Genomic DNA, 22504 nt, shown 5'->3' with positions numbered 1-22504 from the left:
ACTCGCCGCGCAAGATTGCGTTGCGTTGTTTGGTTCTGAAGAACCTTTTTAAGTGCAATGCACTTTATAAGCGACCCCAAACCTTCCACCGCCGGCGGTGCCGTCCGTCCGCAGTCCTCCTATCCCCTAGCAACGGCGTGGAGCGGAGAGGAGCGTCGGTAGCAACGGCGCAGTGACGTCACTCACCACGTGACGACACGCCCCTCACCGCTCCTCGCGGCGCGACGGCGTGGGCCGCGCGCGTCCCTCTCCCTTCCCCGCGCCGTGACGTCACATACTCCACCTCCTCTCCCCGGCAGTTGCCGTGCGCCGCTGTGTGTCACTCTCCCTCCCCGCGCCGTGACGTCACGCACCCGCACCTCCTCTCCCCTCGCTCGGCTGCAGCTGCCGTGCGCCGCTGTCCCTCTCCCCTTGCGCTCGCCTCCTCTCTCAGCCACCTGGCTCGGCGCGGTGGCTGAGAGAGGAGGCACCTGAGCCACCTGGCTCAGCCACCCCCCTATATATGCAGCGATAAACCGCCAGACCTCCGTGGGTCGGCTCGCGCGCGCTCTCTCGCTACAGTCTCCTGCTCGCTCTGCTCCAGTTTAGACCGTTCGCTGGCTGGGCGCCTCTCAAGGCAATGTCAGAATTACTACGCCGTGTACTCTCGGCGCAAGAAATGCATTCGCACTTCCTCACGATTCCCTTCGGGGAGGTGGGGGCCATTTTTTAACAATATTTCCTTTTGTCTACACTGCTTCTCTGTTGGTTTTTATGGTGAGGTTAAAAAATTGTTTATTTTTGGCACGCTCACAGTCACGTGACTTCTGTTGACATACTTGGAATTTCGCGCGTAACAGCCAAAACCGCAATTTGCGATAGCCGCGATTAAAGTTTAGAAACCACGGTTAAACGTAACTGGGGTTACTTCCGCCGTATAACTAGGGTATTAGCCACTGAGCCACTGCGGCGAGGCGATCTCTTAAACACTATTATTTTAACTCAACTATGGCTATAACGCTGTCACCGTGTCTCCTTTTCTACCTTTGGCAGGGGTAGGGGGTGGCTGTGGATAACTCAAGAAGGGCAGCGAGACTTACGTGTATTGAGTTTTATGAACTGACGACGGTGAGCCCCCGACATTCTGCACAAAAAAAAAAAAAAAACAGACACCTCCCTTCCGGGAAAAGGGGTTTAACGGAGCTTGTAGGGTTGGGACATATATCAAAGATACATGTTTGTTTGAGAAAAGAGCGTTGCTTATTTGAAAGGACTACAAGCAACGTGAAAGATTTGCGATTATTTCAGGTCAATTTTACAACTCGCCGAAACTCAGGATTAGCTCGCCGAGCATGCGCACGTTCAAGGGCCCGTTCGCGTTTGCTTTCTTGCAGGGCTGTCCGCTTTTCGTCGGAGCGGACCAGACGCGGCCTACTACTCATGGCGCAGCCGGAATTGAAACGTGCGCGGAGCGAGATAACCCTCTTCGGAAGAAGGAGGGAGCGTCTGCGATTGACTGGGAGCACGGCGTGACCCCGCACGCCACTTGTCTTGTGTGAGCGCCGACCTCCCGAGGGAGCGAGTACCTGTGATTAGCGGAGAGTATGGCATGATCTTGCTCGCCACTATCCGGCAGCTGCGGGAAAGAAAGGCGCGGACGGTTTCGGCGTACGGCGACGCAAGGGAGCCAATTCAAGTATTGCTTGAAAATTACGCCTCACACCATCACGATGTGCAAGATGGCGCTGCTGCACGCGTGACAAACACCAGAACAGCGTGCCTGCACACGGAGGTGAAATTGACCGCAATCGCCCTCAAGGCCATTTACACGGGAGTTGGCACGCTAGTGTAGCGTAACACTGGTGGACTGCTCTGATTTTGGATTTGTAATAGGAAGGGGGGAAAGCGCGCACGCAGTCCCCCCACTACCAAAAATTGCATGCCCCATCTGCCCCAGTTTGGGGTAGTGGCAGGGGTCAGCACGGGCACAGTGCAATGCCCACGCCTCGCCCTGGGAGCGCGCCCATCTTGACCAGCGACACTCCGACACCAGGTAAGTATGCCTGGAGATTGACCAGCTTCCCGATGCCACTAGATACGGCCCGGATCGGTGCGCCGGTGACTTGAGTGGCATTACTTAATTTTAATGCACGTTGAAATGAATTTCTGGCCTCAACATCGCGTTCCTCTAAAAATGTGTGCAGCATTGCCCAATGTTTTAAATAAATGTCGGTTTTAGCGAAGTCACAAGCTCTAAAAGCTTGCACACAAGCTTTCGATGCCTGCGCGTGGTGCGGCGGTGTTTCACCGAGCACGTGCTTTCGTGGAGGTGCTATTGTGCGCGTGCTTTCTCGAGCATAGAGTTTCATAGTGATCTACACTAGAGGGACATATGGCGCTAGTGTCCAGGCAGGCAGCGCTTCAGTGGGCGTGCCGTCATGGACTGCGCAGAGGGTTCCATCGTTACTTGAAATGGTTCAATAACAAACTGAGAAGTTGCATGCGCCTGAAAAAAAAAAAGGACAATGTATTTTTAAAGTAATATCTGAAGTTGATTTATCAATGAAAAAAGAGCCTCGGAAGATTTATTTGTCAGTTTTTTTAAAAAAACCTCATGCAACGCGAGCAAGGAAAAAATTAGCAGTGGCTTAGCTCGGCCATGCCAGGATATACGTAGCTTGAGCTAAGGTTCAGCTTGTTATTCTTAGCTTTCATGGTTGTCTAGGATTAGCTTGATTATCATGCTTACTGCTGCTGCTGCAGCTCTAGGGGAAGAAGCCTTCCACTTGCGTTGGTCTACGCGCTTTATAGTGGTCAAGAGTAACGTCCTGAGCGTTTCTCTAGTGCCGTACTGAGCTGAGTTAGTCAATGAACTGTTTTTCTGAACACTGGTGAAGTTTGTGTGACTTCATTTGTAGTGGCTTGTTGACCACGCCAAAAATTTTGTGCAGTGTGTAGTATGACCATGTTATATGCAAACTGATTGGATAATTTTGTGTTCTTAGGGCAGTGCTGTTATCACTAGTCGCTGCGCCCTGATATGTGGGTTTTAATAAATTCTCTTTACACACGGTATACGCATTATGTGACACATGTATATTTATTTTTGCTCAACATCTGGTTGCTTATCTATTGCCACAAAGACGGCTCGGGGGTTCGGCGCAGCGTCAGACTTGGCTACTGCGCAACGGAGGCGCACAGCTGGGCACGCGCCGGTGCCAGTGCGTCTACCGCGGCTATGACGTCACTCCTCTGGAATGCGCGGACAAGCGAGGCGCGCGCGGCGGCAGCGACTCCGGCGCGCTAGCTGTGCGCCATGTGACGTCACTGCTCCTCGCGCATGCGCAGCACGGCTCTCCAGGAGACACGCGAAACTACTCAACCGCGGCCAGTGTAGCTCACGCTACAAAAATGTTACCCTTACAAAAATGTTACCTGGCTTCAGGAGGACAAGAAGCCAGGTGGCAAGCCAAGCCAAGTTAGAGAGGAGGAAGTTGTTTCCAGGGGTGTATCCCGAAAGAACCCATTCCCGCTTGACCCGTCCCGTGTGCGCCCGTTCCCAAAACGCCCTTCCCGTTACAACCCGCTCCCAAAGCGCCCTTCTCATTTGAACCCGCATCATTGCAACCCATTTGAATTTCTGAAAAAATATGCGTTACCGCCTTCGAAACTGTTCCCCGAAATGTGCTTACAAGCAACGGGTCATGCACTAAAAACTTGCATGCTCCAAATTTTCCGGAATCGACTGATATTTTCGGCCGATAAAAGTTTCTGAATGGCTTAGGCCGATACTGCCCTCTCGACAGAAAATTTGTAGCGGCGAAAGTGTACTATAAAGATACCCAATATCTTGAGTAATGCACGCATTGGATTTTTCTTCAGTTGGTATTCGTACGTGCGGCTGAAATTTATTTGTCAGCCGTCCTTTTGGAGCGTAGCTTTGTCTTCGGGTTCTAGAGATCTATAGATCAAAGATGTCCGTAGGAGAGACTTTAAAAAAGGCAAAAACATGTGCAAAATCTGAGAATTGGCTACTAATGCCTTTCCTACGTGAGTAATGGGTAGATTTTTTTATTTATTTACCGATACTTTATGGCCTGGTCGGACTCATGCAGGAGTGAACATAAAAACACATCAGTATTGATTGGCGTAGTTTAAAAATGCCCCACACAAATAGGTAAAAGACATAAATATGTAATAGACGCAAAGGGGTCCGAACAAGGATGTGCATTCGTAATGTATTCCAATTTTAAAATACGACGACTCAACCAGGACACATATTTACAATGCGCGGGGAAAATTCTTCTAACGATACCCAGATCAATGTTCGTTCAGTTAACTTATTCCAGTAAGAAATTGCACAAGGAAACAAATAGAACTTTCGAATAGTAATTAACTGATTGGCTGCCTAATAGTCTTACTATGATGTCTTCTCGCTGAACGTCTGAAAGGCCCTTGGAGGTAGTATTCCCGCGACAATTTTAAGTTTCTGTAGTAAAGAAAAATTAGGCTTGAGACGACCCTGCGCTGCTTAAGTTTTTAAAGGTTTGCCCTATTATGCAAATTTAGTACGCTAGAGTGACGGGAATAAACAGAATCAATAAAACGCAAAGCTAAGTTTATAATTTTTGCCGCTTCTCATGACTGAGATTTTTTATAGCCAGATGTGGCATATGCATCCAGATACATAGCGTTACTTTATTTTTATGCATATTTTTTTATCTTTTATATAGTATTCATCTGTTTCTTCTCGACATTGATGTAGACTTGTGCTATTATAACGATTAAATGTGTAAGTCCGCCAAATACGATTTCTTTCAAAGTGTAAAAGACAAAGTGTAAAAGCGATTTTTATTTGTGCTTCCGCGACGCTTTTCTGGGCTTTCTGATTTTATAATTTTTTGGCTTGTTAATTTAAAAGATTTGTTTGGTTATTCAGAAGATTTGTTTATTAATTCGTTAATTGTTACTTTGTTTGTTAGGATTTGTTAATTTATAAGATTTGTTAATTGGTATGACATATTGTAACCAAATGTCGTCGTCTCTAGATTCAAAAAGTGAAGCCTAGGTTTGAAAAGCAGTCAAGGACTCTGGATGTACTGAGCATGCTATCGCAGCGGCTGTGAACAAACAGAAATAAATGAAAAACAATATGAAAATATTTTTATAACGTTTCATAAACTGGGTTAGTTATTCCGGGAACGGGCGAAATAGGAAAATACGAAACGGGAAGGTTCTTTCGCCCCGGGTTGAAATGGGAAGGAACAAACGGGAAGGTTGAAATGGGAACGGGTTCAAACGGGAACGGGCCAAGTGGGAAAGGGCAAAACGGAAAGGTTGTTTTGCCCCGGGTTGAAACGGGAAGGAACAAGCGGGAAGGGTGAAATGGGAATGGGTTCAAACGGGAACCTCCCATTTCCAGCTGGGCGCCCACGGCAGCCTGCGATTGCAGCAACGGGTTTTCCTCTCGTATACTTCAGTATAGAACTCTATGCCGCAGGTACCAGGGGGCATTGCTACCGTCCGAACAGGAGCTCGGGCATCACATCCATGAGTGAGTGCTTGCCAGATGTAAACCTCCAACCGGTGTTCGTCGCGAGGGCAGCCAAACCGTAATACGATGTGCTTTTTCAGGCAAAAGCCTTAAATTACCATCAGGCCCTTCTAAGGCGAAAGCCTTAAATGACCCATCGAGTGAAAAACCGGTCGTAACAGGAAAACGACTCCTTCGGAGGCGTTCCATATTGTTACAGGAAGCGCAAATGGCCGCTGGCGCACAGTACCTTGGGACCCATCACCGACGTCGAGGAAACAGTGGACGGGGGGGACTCGTGGCTCGAGCGATGATTACCGCTTGTAAATAGATCGCATCGTTCTGCGGCATCATCATGTAAAAAAATTACCCCCCTTCCCGCGAGGGGAACCCTGTGGAGATGCGACGCACCTTGGGGGTTCACTTGGTGTTTCCGTTGGGTTGATTCTCTAATTGCGTGAAACGTGTGAGGAACGCGTATGATGTATTCTTTATTTCTTTGGCCGGTGCTGGAACGACCGCGGCTATGACGCAACACAATCCGACACAATCCACTTTAATCCAATCCAAAGCCAAGTCAAGCCAAGTCAACCCAATGGAATCCAATCCAATGCCCCTCGCGAGAGAGTGTTCGCTATCGGAGAGGAGAGGGGGTAAGCGGCGGAGAGCGCGGCTCGCGCGGCGAGGAGAATGGGGGAGGGGTGTGGACGGACAACAACAACGCCGTATGGAGGGACAAGGCGAGGGAATGAGATGCAGTCGCATCTCAAATTTACACCATCTTCCCGCGAGGGGAACCATGGGGTAGATGCAACGCATCGGGGGTTGCCGTTGCGTTTCCGTCATGTTAGCGATGTCAGCGTGTGGATTGCTGTTGTTGTGTATCCTATTTACGCAGCATGTTCACCCCCGATGCGTCGCATCTACCCCATGGTTCCCCTCGCGGGAGATGGTGTAAATTTTTAACCGAGCGCAAGCTGCGCGCTAACGCACAGCTGGCACGGCGACGGGAGCGAGCGCAGCCGAGCGCAAGCTGCGTGATGACCGCGTCGACGCACAGATGGCGCTGCGGTGAGAGCGGCGGAGCGCGCAGCTGCCTCGGCGAGGAGAATGGGGGAGGGATGCGGACTACGCGCGACAACGACGCGGGGCAAGGCGAGTTAAAGAGATGCATTGCATCTATTATTGCCGCAAACCATGCATTTGGTTCGCTTGCTTATGCTTTTGCCGACCGGCTGCGCCGGGCTGTGTTGTCTCGGTTCTCTGTGGGCCAAGCGAAGCGCACATTCCATTTTTTCTGCTGCACGTGTTATCTACTTTGATAGGGACAGTGTGTGAGAAGGAGAAGAGACTCCCAGCCTGCACCACCGAAGTATCGCAGGAGATAGGGACAGTGTATCGAACTAACGCCACCAGGCTAGAAAAATCTTCTATGATCTGCAATGTTCTGGATGTAAATCGACGGTTGGAGAAACACTCGCGCCGAAAGATAAAAGCCTGTAACCAGACGCTGCGGTATTCGACTCACCAACGCTCGCTTGCGCACGTCACTTTTGTTGACTGCTGCTTCGCCACTTGTGTATTCTTCGAGTTTTTAGGGAGCACAAGTTCGCTCCAATAAACTTGTTCTCCTTGAAGAGAACTGCGTCGTCGTCTTTGGCTTCGTGACAATATATCGCTCACATTTTCCATGCTTCGTCTCATTTGCCTTGCTGTCACGCAACAATACTACGAAACGTTCTATATAACAAGACGTTCCACGCGAGCTCGTGCGGGAAGGCGCCCGAGATCGGTGTCCCTAATAGAAAAGCGGCTTCCTCGCGAGGCTAATTTCTTCTTGTGATTGCTTGAGAAGGTGTATAAACAGGGCCACCGTAGCTTCTTAGGTGGCCCAGGCGGCCTGGGGCTGCTGCTTGTGCTAGAGTATGTAAGCCGCTTGTTGGGCTGACATTCTAGAAGAGACTATATGAAACATAAGCACGAGTGAGCCAGGGTCTACAAGCGGCTCGGCACCTCAAACTGGACCATTCGTTCCTCCATTAGAAGCGGCCTACAAGACCGTTGAAGATTTGAAAAAAGCTTCTTCTCCTCTCCCTGCTACTCCCGTCTCCCGCCTCCGGCCAACCGGTCTCCCCTTCCCAAAAATGAACTTTACTGTTACTTCACGAGGCCTTCACAGCGCAAGCCTAAACTCGGCCGTAGCGAGAGGCCGTCGACTCCGCCAGTATACCGCAGATAAAAACACTTGAATGACGTGCAGAGAACTCTGCAATTACACGGCGTCATTAACGAGAAGCGGCGCAAAGCGTAGGAAACAGATAGAAGCCATTCGAAAGCGTTAAGACTTATCTCAAAGCAAAGCGTCTTCAGCCGCAATATTGTAATGGCCTTCGACAACGCGAGGCGAAACAAGGCGTCTCGGGACTTTACAGCGGAAATTCATGCTCTTGCATTCACAATTAATTAGAATTGCGCTCAGGTGTCTTCGGAGTTTTCTATTTCCATTTCCCCTCCGCTTACCAATCCTCCCGCAGACGCACGCTCAACGGTTGAAAAAAAAAGGCAACAGTATTAGTAAATATAATATGTAAATAAAATAAAATAAAATAAAGTGAAGGACGTACTTACTATTACCATTCCACTCTGTGAAGGTGGTCTAACCACTCCACAGCGAGGACTGGTCCCACATTTTGTTTTATTTTTAATACTATTACTTTCAGTTGTGTTCCCTGCGTTCTTAGTTCTTCCCATAAAATTATCTTCGGGAGGCTCAAACAGCGGACGGTGCGTCGGTTGTTCTTTGACGTGTACGTCAAAGCAAATTGGCTGAATAGCCCTGGTCACACCTAGTCAAGAGCGCACGTAACGTCATGGCCAGCATGAAGCATGAGGTGCGACGCCAGCTCGGACAGACAGACAGACAAAGAACTTTATTCAGGTCCGGAGGAACTGCCTTGGACCGCCCCTATCAAGGGGAGTCGGTGACAGTCGCGGGCCGCTCCCACGCAGGGACCGGAAGGCCGTGACCCTCCGCTCTCTCGCAGGCCCTCTGGACAGCCCGAAGCTGAACCGAAAGGTCGCCGCTCTTATGGGCTTCCTCCCAGTCCTCTTCTTTGGTGAACTCTGCATCGCGTAAAGCAGGACATTGCCAGAGCATATGTGCTAGTGAGCAGTGCGCCTCCCCGCAGTCCGGACAATGCGGTTCTATGTTTGGCGGAGGCATCCGGTTAAACGCAGGATTGTAGGAACGTAGGATTAAGCAACTCAAAAGCACAACTGTACGACGTTTCAATTTAAACCCCATGGCGCTGTTTCAGGTCCAAATCAGCTGGTGAGCGCAAGAACTCGAAGCTAAACTGAACAACGACTAAAAATCGTCTGACATCTCTTTTCGCTTTTTCTTTTCCTTTTCTTTTCCTTCGGGTGGATTCAGGGAACGTCTTGGTGACAGTCGATGGGCTGAGCTAGGGAAGAGAAAGCCGAAAGAGTTTGCTCCGATAGAAAATGAGTTTTACCAGCGGATGCCGGCCGCGGCAAAAGAATGAAAAACGAAAGAGATAAAACTGATGACTTACCTAACCGAAACGGACAGCTCCATTTCGCCGGACCTACCCGCACCGCGTCGGGTTCGCAAAATCTCAACGTGGGACCGCTCTCCCGTAAGCTTACAAAAAAACTTCCGACGGAGAAACCGCTGCCTGCCACGAGGAAGGACCATCTTTGTTGCGGCCGTGTTCGACTCTCGCTTGACGTCCCCTGCCTTCGTGCCCCCAGATTTTGCACATTTTGTTTCAAACATTTATCTTTCGCTTTCACTCTTCCTTCCCGACAACTCTCATCCACCGCTGACGGGCCCTACAGTAACCGAAATACCGCCTTTTCTTCACTTATATTTTATTTCTTGTTTTTTGGGTGTTTTTGTCACAAAAGAAAGCTTCACCGGCGGTCGCTCTCTTATCGAAGCGCCATAAATATCCATCAGGCCGTCGTGGGACGACAACCAGTGATTCGTGGTCGGCGTGTGTCGTCGGCAGAATGGACCCGTGCACCGAGACAACAAGTATACCGTTTCCCGACCGCGTTTTCTGTTTACGAGTTTGCTTGTTTGTTTGTTTGTTTGTTTGTTTGTTTGTTTGTTTGTTTGTTTGTTTGTTTTCTTCTTGCGCGAGGCAATGCCCGGTTTGAATGCCTGTGGGTTCTCTTCGATACGTGGTGTAAACAAGGCGACCATAAGTGGCTGTCACGGCGGTATGCGATAGCCGCCGCTCCAGCTCTCAAAACAATTCTGAAATCGCAAAGCGAAATGCGCCGTGAGAGACAGAAAAAAAGTTAGAGAGAGAGAGAGAGAGAGAGAGAGAGAGAGAGAGAGAGAGAGAGAGAGAGAGAGAGAGAGAGAGGGAGGGAGAGAGAGAGTGGGATAGCTAGGGGTAGAAGTGAAGCGTTCGGAATCGTTGACTCTGGTCTAGAAACTCGGACACCGGAGGGCCTAACCACGCAAGAAAAACAAAAGAAAACCAAGAAAACACACTTTTCCCCTCTGGATGGCATACAAAAAAACTAGAAAACAAGAAGGTGGGCTGCCAAAGCATACTACAACCGCGTAAACAAAGAAAAAAATACGTCCCAAAAAGTACACGCACGTGCGCACACGCAAGCCCCAACAAGACGAAACAAATTCAATGCCCCAAAACTTGTATGCCGGTTGGACAAACAAATAAAAATCCGCAAAAACAGCTTACGATTTCGGGTGGCTCGGAATAAACGTTCATTTCTCCCCGGGGGATGCAGAGAAAAAACAAATTTCGCTAGGGCATACTGTCCCCTTCTCACGAGGGGGAAGTTTTAAAGCCGCCTCGATTTCTACGTCAGAGGGGAACAGTTGAAGAAGGGGGCGAGGGGGTCTGAGGTGAGGCGAAAAGCATCTAGTTGTAGCAGCCTCCTGCTGTAAGAGTGTCGTGCCAGGTAGTTAACTATTATTAATTATTTCACAACATTAATTACTAATTTATTATAAAAATAAAAAGATAAGGTACTATCAGAATATCTATATGCCCCAAAAATTAACTCAATTGGAAAATATTACGCAGGAACAGATAAAATTGTCATAAAAAGGCTCCCACGTCGTTGTAAAGAAATTATCTTTCATAACATGCGGCCACCACAAGTGCCGCAAAAATAAAAGTCAGAACCAACTCAAAATTCAATATGAAAAAAAAAATGCCTGTAAATATTAAAAGGTAAATAATGTTTTCATGTTCTCTTGACTTGTCGCAACCATCTAATATTCCTCCGAACAAAAACGTTAAAACAGATCAATTATCAACAATTTGTGCATGTCTAAATTTCGTTAATTTGGCATTGTACGCATTGTTTTGTAGAAGCGAGGTTAGTAGCGCAAAAAAGCTGGAAACACATGGACAACCAACACTGAGAAATAAAATGCGTAAACTGCGCGGAGCGGTACACTAAATCCAGTCCGGGATTCGAAACGGGCTCAAGCGCAACTATGAACACACAACCGACGACATAACAGCATTTGTTGCGTTGGGATAAATAGAAAGGTTCCTACCAACGCGCACTGAAACGAAAAAGAAAAACTTGCAGCCCCGTAGGAATCGACGTCCGCACGAATGCCCGGTAGACCTTTCAATGTACGGAGCGAAGACATCATCCATCATCGAATTGTTGGCCGTCAAAATATCGATAGCATTTTCCGTGCCCCCGCGTCGCCGGTGGGTATTTCACTGTTTCTGTTTTGCCGCTTCGTTTTCTATTTCGCTTGTACTAACATAGAGTATCCGTTGTCGGAGCCGGCTTGGCGTCGACGTCTGGTGTTTCATTCGTCAACTTGTTTATTTATGTATCTGTTTTTGTTACTCCCGCCCCTGTATTGAAAAAAAAAAAAACGACGAGTTTTGGTTGTTGTCCGGGCTTTTGTGTTGAGACTGACTCACTTCCTGCAGTATACAATGCCTACATCGCCATAAATTTTAGCATTAGACGACAATCCATGCCTGTTGTGTAGTATGTAAAATAAGGTTTGTCTAGATAGGTCGGCAGAACAGAAAGAACTCAATCAAACTCAATCACAATTTTTTTTCATTCACGCTTTACTCACTCAACCTCAGACTGAAAAAGCTCGTCTGTTCTCAAAATCACTCGTACTCACTCATTACATACTCATTTGTAATCCTACTCACTTGTACTCAAAGTCATTTGTCCTTACGAGTACTCGTACTCAATCTGTACTCCTGAGTACTAAATTGTTGTGTACTCACTTGTACTCATACTCTATCTGTACTCCCTCGAACTCAACTCATCTGTACTCACAAGTAATCGTACTCAATCTGTACTCATGAGTACTCCTACTCATAAGTGCTGTACTCACGAGTAGTGTACTCACGAGTACTGCACTTAAGTCTGTGCTCACTCGACATCGTGCTCACTTTTTTAATCTGGCTGTGTACTCACTGATCATCCTGCTCGCTCGTGAGTTTGAGTACAATGGAGTACAAATGAGTGTACTCACGTGTGAGTACGCCGACCTATGTTTATCTAACTGCAGGGCTGTAAATGCTGTCTAAAACCGTAACGTTAGCTGCGCTCGCCTACACGAGAGCCGGGAAAAGAACGTATTGGGTAGGTATTGCGCAAAGAACTAAACAAGAAAGCTTACGAGGGGGCATGCGCGATGCTGAGTAATGAGCGGGCAGACAACCGCACATAAGAGCGCAATGTAACTGAGGAAGTAAACTACAAAGGCAAAAAAATGAGGTCAAGTTGTCGCGGCAAATGCTCAAGCATTAAAAATGTTGCAATGAATGTTTAAGCATTTCAACAGGACATGAGTTTTGTAGACTAACGAGGAGGATGAAGGGACCGTGTGGGAATGCATCCACAGCTGACACCCAACGTAGCGTGAACCAGTATCATCATCATCGTATATTTGTTCTCATCCTTCGCCATTAAGGGGGTTCGGTCGAGGAACTTGCAGCTCCGTTCTCTGGCGGCGCAGCCTTTACGAGGCGGGCGTTCCGTGACAACGACAACGCGAAAACGCTTCTTTTGGCTACGTTCGTCGACAGGTAGCCTGTCGATGTCGACGCTACGCCTACATATACTCGGACTCAATGCGGCGCTTGTTGCGCAGTTCCTATTCATTGCTGCTGCGACCATGCCTCTACAGAAACCGAATGCAGACAGAGACTGCGGGTCTCCGAACCCCGCAGAGCCCCAACCGTGCAACGCTTCAATTCTGCGGATAAACGCATAAGTGGTTAAGTTAACAGATGTATAATAGTTAGGACGGTGTAAATGAAGTCTATTGGTTGAAGGAAAATAAAAAAAAAAAAGCGCAAAAACTGTACAAATGCTGAAGCTTGGCGAATGACATTAAAAGTGTATATCGGTTACACTGCCTTTACACAAATACCAAAATAAAACAACGCGAAAACCCAAAAGGAAACAAAAAAAAAATGCGCACCAATCTACCCTGTCAAGGTGGTTGGAAAGCAAAGCTGTAAACGACACACCCAACGATTACCACGACGTCACTTGAATTCACGCATGTGGCTCTGCAAAGAGTGAAACCAGAGGCAAGTGAAATACACTTAGCTGCACCCTTTACTTGAAAGAGATATCCTTCGCTAAGGTTAAATCAATGCATGATCCATGAATAGTGGTTCATTGAGTTGTACTGGTGAAGCACATAAGTGGAAACTTCTTTTTATGAAATCAAAGTAGGCTCAAACCCGGTGTTTGGCGATCTCACTTTTTCTCCGTCTCTTCCGCAGGCAACGCAGGCGACGAAATCGGCGGCAGAGACAGGGGAGGAGTGGGATGCCACGCGTCGGTATGAGGTTCCTTCAATTTTACTAAGTCCTAGCACGTTTTATGCGAGTGTCCACGATACTCGGCTGTAAGAAAAAAGCTGTCGTCAGCACTGAGGAACCTGGACCCTCAGCGGCCATTTTCGGAGGAGAAGATTCTGCGCTACTGGCCCTCTCTGTCATCCGCTCAGACGGTGATTAAGTAACTCTGACACTTTCTACGGGCGACGAACTTAAACACCAGACTTTAGACTGAACGCCTCCAGTGTCTATCAGTGGCAGTGCATCAGCGCTGGGCATACGTGTCTACTCCAACTTCTCTTCATTCACTCTTTTCTCTTTTTTGCCTATTTTCCCTTCCCCACGTGCAGGATAGCAAACTAGGCTCTAGTCAGGTTAACTTTCCTGCCTTCCTTCTACACCCTTCCTTCCTTCTTAACGCTCGCGCAAGGAGCGCGCACGGCCGCTGCACGTGCCGTGGGCGGAGCGCACAGCGGTGCGAGAGGTCGCGTGATTTTATCACGTAGCATTGAGGGAGAACGCAGGGGGTAACCCCGAAGCTGTGCTCGCTAAGTACACTGCCTGTTTCACCCTTCTCTGCGTGAGTTCGCAGGCCAATCGGTAAACAACGGTCTCTTGCTGCGTTCCAGTATTCATTCCAGGTTCGATTCCTTGGCGGTGCCAGTAACTTCCTTTATTCGTTTGCGGTAGTTTTCTGTTGACACCAACGGTCGCGACAGAACCTTTGGGGGATACAGGTAAAAAGCTTTACTTTAAAAAAATCATCGTGAAAAAGTACTACCGTGTTACGCTCTGTATCGGACATGTATGCATAATTGTCGAAGTTTACCCATTTGATAGTTGTGTTTGGTAGAGCGAAATAAGTGTATATAAAAAGTAAATCAATAATATGTATGTATCTGCCTTATATACCACCGCACGTGGTGGAAGAAAAAAAACCATAAAACAAGTAAACCAGAACACAAAAAAAGAATTCTGGAAGCTACCAACGTGCAACCCGCTGTGTCTGCACAAAAATGGGTAATTTTCGAGGTTAATACATTTATTCGTTATAGTAATAGTGTGAATGTATATTACTTGCTGAAGGAAAACAAATTTAGTAAAGGAAAGAGGCGTAGGAATACTTACGCAATATTTGATAACTCTCGTTATTTCTTCCCACTTTCCTGGGATTTTGAAAAAAAATTTGTGTTCAACGGGAGAGCGTGGTGTCTCTGGTGTGTAGGGTAGACAGTTTTTGTTTTGTTCATTTTTAGTATTTTTGGAGTTGTTATAGCCAAATGTTTTTTAGTTCTATAATAACCTTCGACCAGAAATGTGTATTTAAACAATTATCACGAATAAATGCGACAATGTCGCCAATTCTGCATTTTTGTGCAACTGTTGGCCGTCACAGCCTTAGTGTTTTTTTTACGATTTATTTGTCTCGGTTCACTGGTTTGAGGTTTTTATCTTTGTTGTTCTCCTTGGAGAGTAGTGAATAAAATATGCGGTTTTAATTTCGTTAGTTCAGTTTTGATCTTCTATTCTTTTTATCTCTTGGTTCTAAAGTTGCCTCTAAACATTATAGCGCGATAATTTACTCCGGAATTTGCTCATCGAAGCAGAAGGAGAACGGTGGAACAAACCCTCTTTTTACTTTGCGAAGGAAGAAGGAAAGGTGCTGTGGTCGGCTTGAGGAAAAGACGACGCGGAATACATAACAGGGCTCATTGTAGACGAAAGGAACTTCAGTAAAACGCATTGTTAGGCGAGTTGGTGCACACTTTTCTAAAACTTAGAGCGCGATAAGCTCGGAACATGTGCTTTTGTGCCATTGTGTCCATCGCACTTTGATTTTTAGAGCAAGTATGCACCAACTCGACCAACAATGTGTTTTACTTACGCTTTCTCTACCAATGTCTATTTAAACCATTAAAACGATGACATTTGTTAATTTCGCCTGTGTATTCTTGGCCTCTTATACAGATACAGGGCATCACATGACGTGCTCTATGGTACTCGGCGAACCCCCCCCCCCCCCCATCAGCGACACCAAAAGTCCTGTGTTTAAAAAAACTTCGTTCATTCATTCATTCATTCATTCATTCATAACCCTTCGTATTTACGGCTATGTAGGACAACTCCGAAGCCCGTCAGCTTACGTGTTTTGTGGTTTTTCAAATCTACAGTCACAAAAAAAAATGAAATCCGAACACGGAAATATGAATTATAATAAGCAAAATTTACAACTACTGTTAGTGGAGGCCAAATAGTGGTGCACTATTGGCATATCCGCTCCGGAAAGACACATTCCTCATCTTTCTTACTATAATTAAGGCACGTGTCAATTTTTATTTATTTATTTATTTATTTATTTATTTATTTATTTATTTATTTATTTATTTATTTATTTATTTATTTATTTATTTAGGTACCCTCAGGACCAGAAGCACTAGAGAGGGGAGTGGGTTGCAATAGCTACAAACATTACAAAACAGGGCAGAAAACTGAAAAACAGAGAACAAAACCAGGAAAATAGAATGTACTACAATGCTTCTGAGTATGCAATGTTAGCTGAAGTAGTTTTAAAAATTGGTGGTCCGAAATTGCTGCCGTCAATGCGGGTAGATGGTTCCATTCCTGCGATGTACGCGGTATGAATTACTGGGGAAAAGTGTTAGTTCTGCAGGATGGCAGGCCGTCTTTATGGGCATGATTTATGCAAGCTGAAATGTACGGAGGAGGCAGCATGAGTTCGTCGCGTAGCTGGCTGGGATAGAAAGGCTTATGAAAAGGACAATGGCGAAGGATTTTTTTACGAGATTAAGGAAGGTAATCCGAGGCTGCATAGAAAGAAATCAGTTGGCATAAAAAGAAAGCACGTTATTTGTGTGTACTGGTCTTGGTTCTGGCTCATAATTTTGTGATCTCGTTTCATTTTACCACGACCGCACGTAACGACCAGATCCTTTGGCCTGGCAAAATAAAATCTTCCTATGATACTACTGTGGACCAAAACTCGCAGAGTGACGGTATTCAGAATTAAAATCGCGAGAAGTGCAGCGTATTTCCATCGGCTCCTGCGGGTGGAAAATATACCTGCTTACTTAACGCCGAAAAAACCACCCGAGTACACACGCAACGCAACATGCGTGCATCGTCAGCCCAGTCCAAAAAAGAAAAAAATACTTTTCGGAAGCCTGAAACAGAAAATAACGTACTCAATATTTTTACCCAGGCAGAGCTATTTTCTGTCGGTCACGGATATGCAGATCCGGCTATCTCTGCGCCAAACCCGGCTATCCGACGTGGAATAAAGACCTCCACGTCCGCGCTGACACCTCGACCATCCTGCCGGGGCTTCCGAAATTTAATTTCCTGCCGTGGGCAGAACCCGCCCGTCCGCAATACTCGTTCGCGCGTTCGCTCGCCTGATTTTTAAATTCTCATTTTTCTGCTTACTTTAAATATTCTCTTCGTAACTTCTACGAAGATTTTACACCGCTGTGTTTCTTCCGTTTCTGCTTCGTTTAGTCCTCGGATCTGCCTTTCAGCCCGGTATTACGAGCTCCCCTATTGGACACTCACGCCTATCCAGATGTCAAAGGATTTATTTGTTGTTACTTTTGTCACGGATAGTTAACCGATGTTATTGCGTCGTGGTGTGACCAGGGAGAAAGATTAGCCTAGCCACAGTGAATTGGAAGCATGAACTCTGATGTTAACGGTAGAGCTTCTGGGCGTTCCCTGATCGTAAGGCTGAGCTTCATAGAACTTCTCAAAGCCGGCGGATCTTGTCGGTCAAGCTAAGGCTGGCTGAGCAGTTATCTATTCATGCCTCGTCTATACTCCGTTTCATACATCGCGTGAAACGAGCGTGATTGGGCTCTTCCTGCGACTAGGACAGCAGGCCGGAAGGCTGCTCAAGGATATTAACTCAGTTATTTTAATTATAGTCTTGCAAGTTTTATCTGTAAAGACAAAGTTTCCGTACGTTTACTCCGGCTTTCAGCGTTCGTTACAAGAGGAGCTAAGAGATCCCACCATGTGTCCCAGCAGAATACTGCGAGGCGAGCGCGTCTGAACTTTGAGCAGACGTTTCTCTACTCCTGCCTTTCCTTTTAGCAATGCGGACGCTATTCCTCGGCCCGCGCATCTCAGCCACGACGCAAGGCGGAGTGATACCGTTTTTTTTTTTTTTTTTTACTGGACTGGGCCCGCCGGGCAGCCAAAGACCAAGGCTTCCTGGACTAAGGAGGCCTCCCACAACGGAACTAATACAGCTGAATAAATGTTTATTCCTCCTCCTCCATTACTGCGAACTACTTGCGTAGCGTCGACTGCATTGCCGGGCTTTGGCGCTTGCTCTCCTCCATGCTAAGCTATGCCCTCTCCACATCGCTGCGGCCGTGTTACTACGCCTCCAACCATGACAGATACGACCAAAAACAGCGTCGTTGTTAATACCGCGCCACAGTACAACTACAGTGAGGCTACCGCGCTTTGTCTTGGTTGGTTGGACCGAAAGGTTGTTCATTTAAAGGGCATGTTAATATATAACGGATTACCGTAACCTTGGGTTTCTACCGTAAACTTGTTATATGAGACATGCAGTACAACATTATATATATATATATATATATATATATATATATATATATATATATATATATAAGGGTAGTAGAGACAGAGTCGAACCGGTGAGCCGATCGATTATGCTTCGGCAGTAGCTGTTGACGCGTTGACGGGCAACCAAGTCGCGGTGATCGGCAGACGTGACATCTATGGGTGCAATGGGCAGGTGGAGCTCATGGGTGGGTGACACCAAGTCGTCCGACGACTGCGTGAACGGGCACCGTGAAAGCGCGTCTGCGTCGAGGTGCTTGACTCCGGAATTGTACGTAACCGTAATGTCGTATTCTTGCAAGCGCAGCACCCACCGACCAAGTCGCCCAGACAGGTTCTTTAATGAAGACAGTCAGCACAATGCGTGATGGTCTGTAACGACCGTGAAATGTCGGCCGTAGAGATATGGCCGGAATTTTTGTACGGCCCATACAACCGCCAGACACTCTTGCTCAGTGATCGTATAGTTCTGTTCCGATTGTGTCAGAGAGCGGCTCGCATAAGCTACGACTCTTTCACGCAACTGGGCATCTCGCTGTAGCAAAACGGCACCGATGCCTTGCCTACAAGCTCGGTATGGAGTATGGTGGGTTTTGTGTCATCGAAATGACATAGTACTGGTCCAGAAGTAAGTGCCTGCTTGAGGTCTTCAAAAGCTTTTTCGCAGTCATCAGTCCAGACGAAGGAGGTTCCGGAATGCAGTAGCTGGTTGAGGGGCGAAGCCAGAGTGGAGGAATTACGGACGAAACGACGAAAATATGATGCTAGACCGAGGAAACTGCGAAGGGCTTTTTGGTGTTGGGGGCGAGGAAAATTGGCGACTGCGGAAATTTTGTCTGGGTCGGGCCAGATACCGTCCTTACTGACGACGTGACCGAGAACCTTGATAGATTTTTGGGCGAAGTGACATTTTTTGATGTTCAAAGTCAGGTTGGCGTTAGCCAGACCAGTCAATACTTCATCAAGTCGTAGGAGATGTTCAGAAAAACTCGACGAAAAAATTACGATATCGTCAAGGTAACATAGGCATGTCTTCCATTTAAGGCCGCGAAGGACTGTGTCTTTCATGCGCTCAAATGTAGCAGGGGCATTGCACAAACCAAAAGGCATTGCGTTAAATTCGTATAAGCCATCTGGAGTTGCAAACGCTGTCTTCTGTTTGTCAGACTCGTGCATGGGGATCTGCCAATAGCCAGATCGCAAATCCAGGCTCGTGAAATATTGAGCACCTTGCAAACAGTCGAGCGCATCATCTATTCGCGGCATCGGGTAGACATCCTTTCTTGTGATCTTATTCAAAGCCCGATAATCGACACAAAAACGTACTGAACCATCCTTCTTCCTCACCAGGACGACGGGGGAAGACCACGGGCTGGAGGACGGACGAATAATGTTGCGTTGAAGCATGTCCCCAACGTTTTCTTCAATCACTTTTCGTTCCGACGAAGACACGCGGTACAGGCGACGACGAACGATTTGTGTCACTTCCGTCTCAATACGATGCGCTGCCATGTTTGTCCTAGTTTGCTGGAAAAGAACTCAAAGGAGTCCTTTTTTTCCAGGAGCTGAAGAAAGAGTCGTGTTTCCCTTTCTGTGAGGTCTGTGCTTATAGTGGCCACCAGTGGGGAAAGTGATTGTCCAAAATTTGAAGGCCGTGAAACAGGGAATACCGAGCAGAAGGGAAGAAGGGACACGGCTTCGCCATTCACAACAGAAGCAACGTTGGTGCCTTCGGGGAGCCTAATCGGCTCGGAAGTGGCATTGGTAGCTAACAGCGTCGCCGAGCCTTCTGTGAATCGGACGAGACACGTTGCGATGACGACTCCTTTGGACATAAAACGCGGAGAGGGAACTATCATCACGTCACCGTCCCTGATCTGCGCAGAACGAACACAAAGTAATGTCTCTTGGTCTGAATATAAAACGCAGTCGGCACTAGCTGTTAGGTGCATAGTAGGTTGCACCTCCGAAATGCTGGGATGCTCAGTATCTGTCATTGCAATTTCGGGTTGGTGACAGGAAATGACGGCGGAGGCGGAAGACAGAAAATCCCAACCCAAAATCAAATGATAAGCACAGGGCGACAACACTGCACACTGAATATGATGGCGAAGGGCACCGATGAAAACCCGCACCGTGCATTGTCCGGAGGGCCTAATCACACTGCTGTTGGCTCCTTGTAAAGAAGGTCCGTTGTATGGTGACGTACCTTGCGTAAGCGTGCACACAATTCCGCGCTTATGACTGAAACACTAGCACCAGTGTCAATTAGGGCATCGATGCGAACACCTTCCACTAAAACAGACAGCAAGTTCGACGGACGCTCTGGAGGACTTGTAAGATTCGCAGGAGATGCAGTTTTCTCTCCCAAAACTGCCTTAACTAGTTTTCCGGGCGGTGGTCGGAGACGTAAGACTCAGGGCAAAGAGGCGATACCGAGTGGCGACCTGGTGAAGGCGAGCGGGGTCGTAGTCCACGGGAGCTGCGGGTAACGTCGCTCGACTGAGGCGGAGACGGGGAGCGGAGGGAAGGCGACAGGTACGCACGCGGCCCGTAGCCGTAGTAATTCGGGGCCAGGTGTTGGCGTTCATAGGCGGCGTAGCCACGTCGTTCATCCCGTTGGCGACGTCGACAAAACCTGGAGACTTGACCTCGAATGCCGCAATAGTAGCACACTGGGCGGTTGATGGCGGCAACCTGGCGGGCCGGAAAGTAGGGTGGCGTACTCGGCACACGAGGCATGGCCGCCACACAGCCAGACGACGGCTGAGCCGTGAGTGGGGACAGCGGCATGGGTGTCCGTCCAGCGACCTCCGAGTAAGACGGCGTTGAAGGAGCCACAGGATCAACAGGAGGCAATAGCACCGGCATGGCGGCAGGCTCCTCTTTAACCATCTCGCGAAGGCTAGGAGAAGAAGACGTTGAGGGGACACCATGTGTGCAGTGAGAGACGTCGCCATACATTTACTCGCGAACTATAGCGCGAATCATTCCACGAAGGTGTTCGTCTCCAAGATGATGAGTAGACGCCATGTCGCGTGGAAGGCGGATCGACTGACGTTCGTCGAGGCGCTGACAGGTAGAGATTACGTCTGATACAGTGTCCAGGTTCTGAAGGACAAGTGCGTTGAATGCGAACTCGCCGATCCCCTTCAGAATGTGACGGACACGGTCGGACTCCTGCATATCTTTGTCGACACGGCGGCACAGTGCTAGAACATCTTCGATGTACGAGGTATAGGTCTCGTTAGCTTGCTGCATGCGGACATACAGTATCCTCTTTGCGTTGTCGCTCCGAGCTTTAGTGGAGCCAAAAATCTTTCGCAGCTCCGTAGTGAAGCCAGCCCAGTCGGTAAAGTCGTGTCGGTGGTTTAAATACCATGTCTCAGCGACTTGCTTAAGAGAGAAGCCAACGTTCAACAGTTTGTTGTGATCATCCCACCTATTGAACTGGCTGACGCGGGTGTAACACTCCAGCCACTCTTCCACGTCTTCTCCCCGAAGACCATAGAAATGGGGCGGGTCGCACTGGGGGCTGGTCACGATGCACTGCAGGGGCGCGGAGACAGCGCCACTGGGAGTATCTTGCGACATGGGCATTGGTCTCGAGGGCAAGCGGCGACCGGAACTGAGCTCCAGGGGTGTCGAAGGAGAGGTACAGGTCGGGATCGAGTTGCAGCTCCACCACTTGTGAGGCCGTAGATAGCAGGCCACCAGACCGTGGCTTCGTAGCTCCTTTATTCGGAGGCGAGTCGATGAGAACGCAAGATGGCGATCCAACCCCAGCACTGATGATGATCTCCGAAGAAGCGGGCTCGTCGATGATGATGATAATGTACAGGAAATGAAGAAGTGATCACCTCAAGCCGGTGGTGATGATAGTGAGCAATTGCTACCTATGGTGGCAGACAAGCTATAGCCTCAAACAAAACTCACAATATATATATATATATATATATATATATATATATATATATATATATATATATATAAGGATACAGAGAGAGAGAGAAAGAGAGATCTTTAATGACTTGGCGATGTTACCAGGGCTAAAATGCCTAACTTGCTAGGCCAGGTAATGACGTGATAAAGATGATGGGGATGATGTTGAAGAAGTTGATGCGCACAAAGGATTCAAGGAATTCAGTTATTTACAGACAGGTCTAGACCCGTTTGTTGCAGGTACGCGATCACCGATTTTGTAGCTCGCAAAGCACGTTTGGGACATGCCACGGACCTTCTTATTAACCCCCGGACCGTGACTAGACCGTCTACGACATTTCAGGAGTGGTCGACCAGCGTTGAACCCCCTTAAACTACCTATGGCACCAAGACTGCCAGAAAAGAGAGAGAGAGAAAGACGGTCCCCTTCACCTTGAGTAGTCAGGGTGGAACTAGCTACCGCCCACAAGCGCAGGAAAATTACCTCAGCATAAATACCCGAGAAAGTGAAGGGGACCACAGCCCCACCGGTAGCGTAGTGGTCATCGCACCGGACGCGTATTCTGGAGTTCGTGGGTTGGCATCCCACCAT

The 22504-nt window shown here is 47.9% G+C and overlaps 1 non-coding gene across 1 annotated transcript; it reads right to left on the bottom strand.

The window, feature by feature from the left end:
* Positions 1-1875: 1875 nt before the first annotated feature.
* Positions 1876-2040, bottom strand: LOC144150422 (U1 spliceosomal RNA). Its single transcript, XR_013318572.1, has one exon. It is a non-coding gene; the product is annotated as a U1 spliceosomal RNA (small nuclear RNA).
* Positions 2041-22504: the final 20464 nt, after the last annotated feature.

Source organism: Haemaphysalis longicornis, unplaced genomic scaffold (assembly GCF_048455015.1).
Source record: "Haemaphysalis longicornis isolate Haplotype H1 unplaced genomic scaffold, Haemaphysalis longicornis Haplotype H1 scaffold_8, whole genome shotgun sequence".
Classification (NCBI taxonomy): Eukaryota; Metazoa; Arthropoda; class Arachnida; order Ixodida; family Ixodidae; genus Haemaphysalis; species Haemaphysalis longicornis.
This window is presented reverse-complemented; position numbering and strand designations above follow the sequence as displayed.